The sequence below is a fragment of the Nicotiana sylvestris genome, chromosome 1, assembly GCF_000393655.2.
Source record: "Nicotiana sylvestris chromosome 1, ASM39365v2, whole genome shotgun sequence".
Classification (NCBI taxonomy): Eukaryota; Viridiplantae; Streptophyta; class Magnoliopsida; order Solanales; family Solanaceae; genus Nicotiana; species Nicotiana sylvestris.
The window spans coordinates 6989142-6998572 of record NC_091057.1 but is presented as its reverse complement, the minus strand read 5'-3'; the positions used below and the strand labels follow the sequence as shown (position 1 = coordinate 6998572).

The window sequence follows — 9431 nt, the reverse complement described above, 5'->3', positions numbered from 1 at the left end:
TAATAACGACAATAATGATAATGATAATGATAACAATAACAACAACAATAATGATATTGTCTATCAAGCCGTATGTTGTTAGTCACAAAAGGCACAACAATATCGAACAATCATCTTCTTTCGATCCATTATTTATACTATATACTTTGTGTAATAATATGAGATTGATTGAATAAAGGAAAACTCTGGTTGATCGTTATGTTAATTTCCACTTTGTTTGTAATAATAATACGAGTTGTTATAAAAAAAATGTAGTACGAGTTCAGTGTTTATTCAATTATTATTTGTGAAATATTGTACGCGAGATCATGGTCATTTTTTACTTGTTATATAATATAAGCTATGAATTTGAATAAATAGAAGGCTTTGTAGCCTCATTCTTTTTGGAAAAAACCAGCACAAACAATGTATACGACAAGGTAGTAACAGAATAATATCTAAGTCTAACTTTCCTCATCTATCTGAACCAAAAGAAAAGAAACAAACTCACGCACAAACGTATCCAGACAACAAGTATATCAACCAATAAATAAATAGACAAGGCAAAAATAACATTTATTAAATGAATGAAAGCTAACACAAATTTAGACTAACTTATAAATCAAACATTATATTATAAGGTTGAGAGAGAGAGAGAGAGCACTTTCTTCCCAGTTGGAGCATTTGGAGAATGCAATTAGAAGGACACAACAACAACAACAACAACCCAGTATAATCCCACAAGTAGGGTCTGGGGAGGGTAATATGTACGCAGACCTTACCCCTACCCCGAAAAGTAGAGAGGCTGTTTCCAGGAGACCCTCGGCTCAAAAAAGCAATAGGAACTGATATATTAGTACCATAAAAATGCATAATAAAAATAACAGCAATTAGAAGGACACAATGAAACGAAATTCTCTCTGCCATGTATTCCTTCTTCTCTTTCCTGATAACACACTCCTTCCCATCCCCCTCTTTCCTCTCCTCTATGGCTCACCCAATGAAAAGCACCAACTTCATGCAAATTGATTGCCCCACTCCAAGTCATACCATCCTCCATCCACCCATGCAAATCTAGACCTTACTAATGAATTCACTGCCACAACAGATTCAGATAACTTCATTCCACTCACTGCAGAAGAAAAGACTCGCCTCTACTCTCCCTGGAGATACTCCATTATCATTAAAGTGGTTGGGCGCGAAGTGGGACACCATCAGCTAATGTAGAAGGTTTTTGCTCAATGGAAACCTACTGAAGACCTTCTTCTCATTAATTTTGGAGCTGATTATTTCCTCATTAAGTTCCAAAGAGAGGAAAATATGTTACGGGCACTTCATGATGGCCCTTGGTTTGTGCTCAATCATTTCTTATATGTGCGTCAGTGGGAGCCAAAATTTATAGCATCAAATTCCCCCTTAACCTACTCAGCCATTTGCAACGCTGGAAGCTAAGCAAAGTCACGAAGTTGGCTGGCTACGCTCGAGCAGAGCTCAGACCCGGAGGTGGTGGTTGAACTCGCCGCAGAGTTCAGGAGCGAGCAAGACTATCTTGGTTCCTAGCTAGGCTGATGCCTTTGCCGAGTCTTAAACTCCGACTCCTAAACTCAAAACTGGCCGTGGTACGTTAATCGAACTACCTATATAATTTTATGATATAAACATCTTGAAACAGGTGGGTAACAAAATTGAGTAATTATTAAAAATAGAGAACTACACCTCCTCCATTTCAAGGGGCGATACGCCCGTATATGTGTGGAAGTTCCACTTGATCAATCTCTTAAAACCTACCTCTATGTAGGCAGACACAAACAATCCATCCATTATGAAAGTTTGGAGCTTCTCTGTATTAGTTGTGGCAGAATTGGCCACCCCACTACCCGATGCCCCTATTCACCTAAAAAAGTTTTGCCCTCGACCACAATGACCAGCACTGACTCACCTCCTCCTTCTGGCCACCCGTCTTCCTCAACACCACCAGCCGCACGTGAGGAATGGAAAACAATAGTTTTTTCCAAAAGGCAGCACAAATACACGCAACAAAGATTACATGCACAAAACTCTCCACTGTCAAACTCTACGCTCAAGCCGTCTCATCCAAGGTCGGCACCTCCATCTCCTCCAGGTACGTCTTCTAACCTTATTTTACCTATCGCCAATACCACTAGTTTTCCAAACGATGGTAATGGCAATTCTCCAAAAAAATTTAATTGAGCATTTAAACGATGTGGACTCCACTCTAACCCAACCCACCTATAGCAAATTAGACAACCCAATTCCTTGCTCCAATTTATCACAAACTAGTGATGTTTAGCTTAAAGTATATATATTTCTATGTATATCGCCTCATATTTTACTTTTGTTTCGTGAATTTGGGATGTTAAATGCTATGATTTTTATTAATTGGAAGTGTTTTTATTTGTAAAGGAATGATTCGGGAGCAATTGGGGGCGAAACGCACAAGATTTGAGCTAAAACGAACAAAACCGGAAAAAATGCCATTTGGGCGCCACAGGCAGTGCCTGGCGCCACCTGTGGCACTGGAGACAGTGCTGACAAATTGGGCAGCGCCCTGGTGGGTGCTGTTGACGTGGATTTCATCCTATTTTGCCCGGGATACGGTTTATTCGGCCCTAAACTTATCCAACACGTATAAAAGAAAGACAACCTATTTTTTGGGGGAGAGACGCACTTTGGAGGAAAAATACACATAAGAAACATCGAGGAGCAAGAACATCTCAGAATTCTTTATCTTTTCTAGTATTTTCAATTATTCAAACTTATGCAATTGTTTGATTACATCATGAGTGGCTAAACACCCATTGTTCTGGGGTTGTGATTTAGCCATGAATATTGTTGTTTGATATTAGATTGACCTTAATTATAATTCACCAATATATGGTTGTTTCTTCAATTCTGTGTTTAATTGCTTAATTATCTGGCCAACAGCTATGTTCTATTTACTATCTATGCTATGCTTGGGAAAGTCGTGTTTAGATTAGAGAAGAATTGAAGAGAGTATGATCTTAACCCTTAGGGGGAGCGGATTTGTGGTTAGGAAAAGAATATACCTAGTCACCGTGCTTAATTAAATATCGTGATCTTAATGCGTTCTTAATAGATTGATTTCATAGGAATATAGGCGTTAATCTATTGAGAATAGGTGAGTAGTACATCGGGAGAAGGCTATGAGAGCATTTATCGATTAATTAGCAACCATGAGTGAATTATGTGAAAGGGAAAGTTAATTAGAACAAAATACAAATGGTGAATCGATTACAACCCTGGAATACTTGTCTCTACTGAATACACAACAATCAATTCGTTACTTGATAATTTTGTTATTATTTAGAATCGTAGTATAGTATAATCACATTATTGGACTTTGATTTTAGCTGAATTGAATAATAATTTTAGTGATTTAGTGAGTACTTTATACAAGTTTCTGTGGGTTCGACACTTAACTTATCATTATATTACTTGTCGACCATGTATACTTGCGTGTGCGTTTGGGAGCAACAAGTTTTTGGCGCCATTGCCGGGGACTTGAATATTAACTGCTTTCTAGTTTTTGCTTTAATTGTTTATTTCGTCGAGTCTAACGTTACTTGATTGTTTCTCGGATCTCAGGAACTTTGATTGAATGCGTAGGGTCAGAAGCCAGGACCGACTTCAAGGCTTTGATCCTGAACATGAGAGAACATTTCACAGGAGGTTGAGGGAAGCAAGGGACACGAATAATATTCAGGCACTTGTTCAATTTCTTGTGGACATGGCAGAGGAGCAACACATGGCTGTTCAGGAGGTAGCGATGCCCAGCATTGCTAATGTCACCTCCAGTATTGTGAAGCCCAAAATCACTGGGCACTTTAAGCTTAAACAGAGCATGATCCAGCTACTTCATGCAAACAGGCAGTTTATGGGTCTTCCACACGAGGATCCCCAATAGCATATTCTGAACTTCTTGGAGATTAGTGATACTTATATCACTAACGAGGTCACTCCAGATTATGTGAGGCTTATACTTTTTCCATTCTCTCTGTTGGGCAAAGCTAAGCGATGGCTAAAGGCAGAACCAGCTAATTCCATTACATCATGGAATGATTTGGCAAGAAAATTTCTGGCGAGGTACTTCCCTTCAGGCAAAACTACAAAGATCAGAAGTGAGATAGTTGCCTTCAAATAGAAAGCAGGGGAATCTTTATACTCAGCTTGGGAAGGGTTCAAGGGGCTACTCAGAAACTGTCCTCATCACAATCAGACGAATGAAGTGTTAGCTCACACTTTCAGAGAAGGGCTACATCCTGAAACAAATATTGTGGTAGATGCTGCAGCTGGAGGTCAGGTGCTGGAGAAAAGCTTTGACGAGATATATGCATTATTGAACAAATTCTCCAAAAGCAACCCGGATTGGCAAGGAGAGATGGGCAGATACACAGTGCAAAAGTCTACAGGAGTTCTTGAGTTAAATATCGTCTCAGCATTATCAGCGCAAATTTCTACACTGACCAACCAAGTCAATCAGATGACTTTGATTATCAACAAGCAACAAGCACAACCAATACAATAGGTTCAAGTGTTTTATGAAATATGTGAAGAGGGTCACATGAGCGGCATATGCCCCGCTAACCCAGAGTCTGTTTGCTTTGTGGGTAATTCAAATAGGGGCCAAACAAACTAATATGGAAACACTTACAATCCCAACTAGAGGAACCACCCAAACTTCTTTTGGGGTGGAAACCAAGGTACTCAGAATCAATACAGGCCTCAAGCACCTCAACAACAATATAGACCACCTCAGGTTGAAAAACAAGCGAGTCCTACAAGTCATCTTGAAGACATGTTGAAAAAAGTGATGGCTGAACAGCAAGCCCTCTCTCAGAAAGTGATGGCTGAACAACAAGCCCAAGCTGCAACAATGAGAAATTTGGAGGGCCAAATGGGACAGCTTGCTAGTGCTCAAAACACTAGACCAGCTAGAGCTCTTCCAAGTGACACTGAAACTAATACCTGGGGCAACCTTTAATGCTGTGTCATTGAGGAATGTGAGACAATTAGAAGAAGTTCAGTCTAAAAAGAGGAAACGTGTGACTTTTAATGAGAGGCCAACCGCTATAGAATCAACATCAGAAAAATCTAAGGAGTCAGAGAAGCCAGCTGGAGAGGCGGTGGTTGAGTAGCCCCCACCATTGGTTGCAACGCCACCACCTCCATTCCCTCAAAGGTTGCAGAAATTAAGGGATAACGCCGCATATAAAAAGTTTTTTGATATCTTGAAGCAGGTGCAAATTAATATTCCATTGGTTGACATCTTACAAGAAGTACCCAAATATGCAAAGTACATCAAGGACATTGTGGCAAATAAAAGGAGGCTGACCGAGTTCGAAACTGTGGCACTCACTAAGGAGTGAAGTTCAAGAATTCAGGGCAAGTTACCTCAGAAATTGAAGGATCCAGGTTGTTTCACTATCCAAATCTTGATTGGTAAACATGCTGTTGGGCGAGCTTTATGTGATCTTGGAGCGAGCATCAATTTGATGCCGTTATCTGTGTTCAGACAGTTGGGGTTGGGTGAGCCACGCCCAACAACAATTATCTTACAGTTAGCTGATCGCTCCCTTGCTCATCCTGAGGGAGTGATTGAAAATGTGCTAGTTCAAGTGGGTTATTTCATATTCCCAGCTGATTTTATTATCTTGGATTATGAGCCTGATCAGGAAGTCCCATTTATTTTGGGGCATCCATTCTTAACCATGGGCCGAGCTATTATCGATGTCTGCGAAGGAAGGATGAAAATGAGAGTGGGTGATCGAGTGGAGGTATTCAATGTTTATAAAGCACTCAAGTTACCAGCCCACTATGAAGAGTTATCCATGATCTCTGTGGTGGAGAGTGATGCCACATCGTTAGTACCTTATATGAGCCCTATAGATCCTGTTGAACGAGTATTGATTAGGCATAGATAAAATAGTGGAGGTGAAATGATGGGAGAAATTGAGCAAGTACTGGATATGTCCTGCAGTTATGTCCAGGGGTTTAGAAAATTTAAAGAGTTGGACAAGCCTGTCACTCTGACCCTTCCTAAGCCATCTATTGAAGAAGCTCCGAAGCTAGAACTTAAGCCACTTCCAGCGCATCCGCACTATGCTTATTTGGGGAACTCTGAGACATTGCCTGTGATTATTTCGTCCAGCTTGACCAACACTCAAGAAGAAAAATTGCTCAGAGTACTCTGCGAGCATAAAAAGGCCATTGGGTGGACTATAGCTGACATCAAAGGTATTAGTCCATCGTTTTACATACATACAATCTTTTTAGAGGACAGACACCGCCCCAGTGTGGAGCAGCAAAGAAGATTAAATCCCATTATGAAAGAGGTGGTGAAAAAAGAAGTAATCAAGTTACTCGATGTAGGTATCATTTTTCCTATTTCTGACAGCAACTGGGTAAGCCCAGTTCAATGTGTGCCCAAAAAGGGAGGAATGACTGTAGATGAAAACGAGAATAATGAGCTAATTCCTACTCGCACTGTTACGGGGTGGAGAGTCTGCATTGATTATAGAAGGCTCAACAAAGTAACTCGCAAGGACCACTTCCCACATCCATTGACCAAATGCTAGACAGGTTAGCCGGACATGAATATTATTGCTTCCTTGATGGTTATTTGGGATACAATCAGATTGTCATATGCCTAGAGGATCAGGAGAAGACCACTTTTACTTGTCCTTATGGTACTTTTGCCTTCAAGCGAATGCCGTTTGGTCTTTGTAATGCACCAGCCACTTTCTAGAGGTGCATGATGGTGATTTTCACCGACATGGTGGAAAAATTCGTAGAAGTGTTTATGGATGATTTTTCAGTTTTTGGGTCTTCTTATGATGATTGCTTGAAGAATTTAAGCAAGGTGCTGGCCCATTGTGAAGAGACAAATCTGGTACTGAATTAGGAAAAATGTCATTCTATGGTACAAAAAAGCATCGTGTTGGGTCACAGAGTATCTAGGAGTGGCATTGAAGTTGATAAACCGAAGGTGGAGGCAGTTGAAAAATTACCTCCACCTATTTCAGTGAAGGGTATCCGGAGTTTCTTGGGACACACGGGTTTCTATCAGCGCTTTATTAAAGATTTTTCGAAAATTGCTACTCCTTTGTGCATGCTGCTTGAAAAAGATGTAACTTTCAACTTTGATGATGCTTGCCTCAAGGCATTTAAAGAACTCAAAAAGAAGTTGGTGACTGCTCCCATTATTGTGGCACCTAATTGGTCCGTACCATTTGAACTTATGTCTGATGCGAGTGACCTTGTTATTGGGGTAGTGCTAGGCCAGAGGAAGGACAAGGTGTTTTATTCCATCTACTATGCGAGTAAGACTCTTGATGATGCACAACTAAATTACACCACCACTGAGAAAGAGTTGTTAGCTGTTGTGTGGGCCTTTGAGAAATTTCGGGCATACTTGGTGGGAATGAAAGTCATAGTCCATACCGATCATGCAGCAATCAGGTATTTGTTTACAAAAAAAGAATCTAAGGCTAAATTGATGCATTGAGTTTTGTTGCTGCAGGAATTTGATGTAGAAATACGAGATCGAAAAGGGGACAGAGAACCAAGTAGCTGGCCATCTATCAAGGCTGGAAAATCACGATCACGTAGAGGAGGGTGGCCAAATTAAAGAAGTCTTTCCCAATGAGCAATGTTTTGCTATCACCCAAGACCCTCCTCCATGGTACGTAGACTATGTGAATTATCTTGTGAGTGGGGTACTTCCTCCTGAAATTGAATCTGAAGCTAGAAAGAGGTTTTTACATGATGTGAACTTTTACTATTGGGATGAGCCCTATTTGTACAAGCAATGTGCGGATCAGTTGATGAGGAAATGCATTCCTGAAAAAGAGGTGGAATTGGTGTTGTATGATTGTCACACATCACCTTATGGGGGCCATCATGGAGGAGATAGAACAACTGCAAAGGTACTACAATCCGGTCACTTTTGGTCGACTTTATTCAAGGATGCCCATGCATTCGTTAAGAAGTGTGACCAATGTCAGAGAACGGGAACAATCACAAGGAGGCATGAGATGCCTTTGAATAACATTTTAGAAGTTGAGCTTTTTGATGTGTGGGGGATAGATTTTATGGGGCCATTTCCACCGTCCAGAGGAAACAAATACATTTTGCTAGCAGTTGACTACGTGTCAAAATGGATAGAGACAATTGCTTTGCCAACGAATGATGCCATGGTGGTAGCCGCTTTTGTGAAAAAGAACATATTCTTGAGATTTTGGGACTCCACGTGCCTTAATTAGTGATGAAAGGACTCATTTCTGCAATCAATTGTTGAATAACCTTCTAGCTAAATATGGAGTTCGCCACAGAGTTGCTACATCATATCATCCTCAAACAAATGGGTAAGCTGAGGTGTCAAACAGAGAAATAAAGCAAATATTAGAGAAGAGGGTGAGTGTGAATAGGAAGGATTGGGCTGCAAAGTTGGATGATGCCTTATGGGCGTATAGGACCGCATATAAAACGCCAATTGGAGCGTCCCCTTACAAGCTTGTTTATGGGAAGGCATGTCACTTGCCCGTTGAACTGGAACATAAGGCATACTGGGCCATTAAGAAGCTGAACATGGACCTTGAGGCTGCAGGCGAGAAAAGACTTATGCAATTGAATGAGTTAGATGAGTTCTGGATGCACTCTTATGAAAATGCTAATCTATATAAAGAAAAGACAAAAAGATGGCATGACAAGCATATCAAGCCGCGTCACTTCGAGCCAGGTCAACAGGTATTATTATTCAATTCTAGGCTATGGCTGTTCCCTAGGAAGCTAAAATCGAGATGGTCAGGCCCTTTTGAGGTGGTGAGAGTCACTCCTTATGGTGCAATCGAGCTGCGAGCTTTAAATGGTGAGAGGAAATTCTTGGTGAATGGTCATAGAGTCAAGCATTATTGGGGAGGAATGATTAATCGTGAGAAGACCAAGGTTGTACTCGCTACTTTAAATGCCTTGCCAAACCACTTCATGCAATATATTAAGGGGTCGTTTGGTAGTATGCATTGGATAAGCTAATGCATGCATTAGCTTTGTGTATTAATAATACATTGTTTGGTAGACATTTTGAACCTATGCATTAGTTATGCAAACATTAGTTATACATCCTATTTGGTATTATCCTATGCATAACTAATGCATAGAAAATAATGGTATTAGCAATGCAATAGGTTTTAATGCATGCACTAGCTTAGTTAAAGACAAAATTGTCCTTCAAAATTTATGCTTGATTAAAATATGCTAGTTAGTATATTAATGCAAGTTCAAAATAATCCAAATAGTGAGAAATAAAATTATATCCCTAGTAAATAAATAAATACTTAACATATTTCTTTTTTTATAAATAAATATTTAATTTTATTTTACAATATATGTAGACAAATAAAATAATTTTTTTA

At 40.0% G+C, this 9431-nt stretch overlaps 1 non-coding gene across 1 annotated transcript; it reads right to left on the bottom strand.

Moving 5' to 3' along the window:
• Positions 1-4129: 4129 nt before the first annotated feature.
• On the bottom strand, positions 4130-4234 carry LOC138881938 (small nucleolar RNA R71). The gene has a single exon (XR_011403399.1). It is a non-coding gene; the product is annotated as a small nucleolar RNA R71 (small nucleolar RNA).
• Between the last annotated feature and the right edge of the window lie 5197 nt (positions 4235-9431).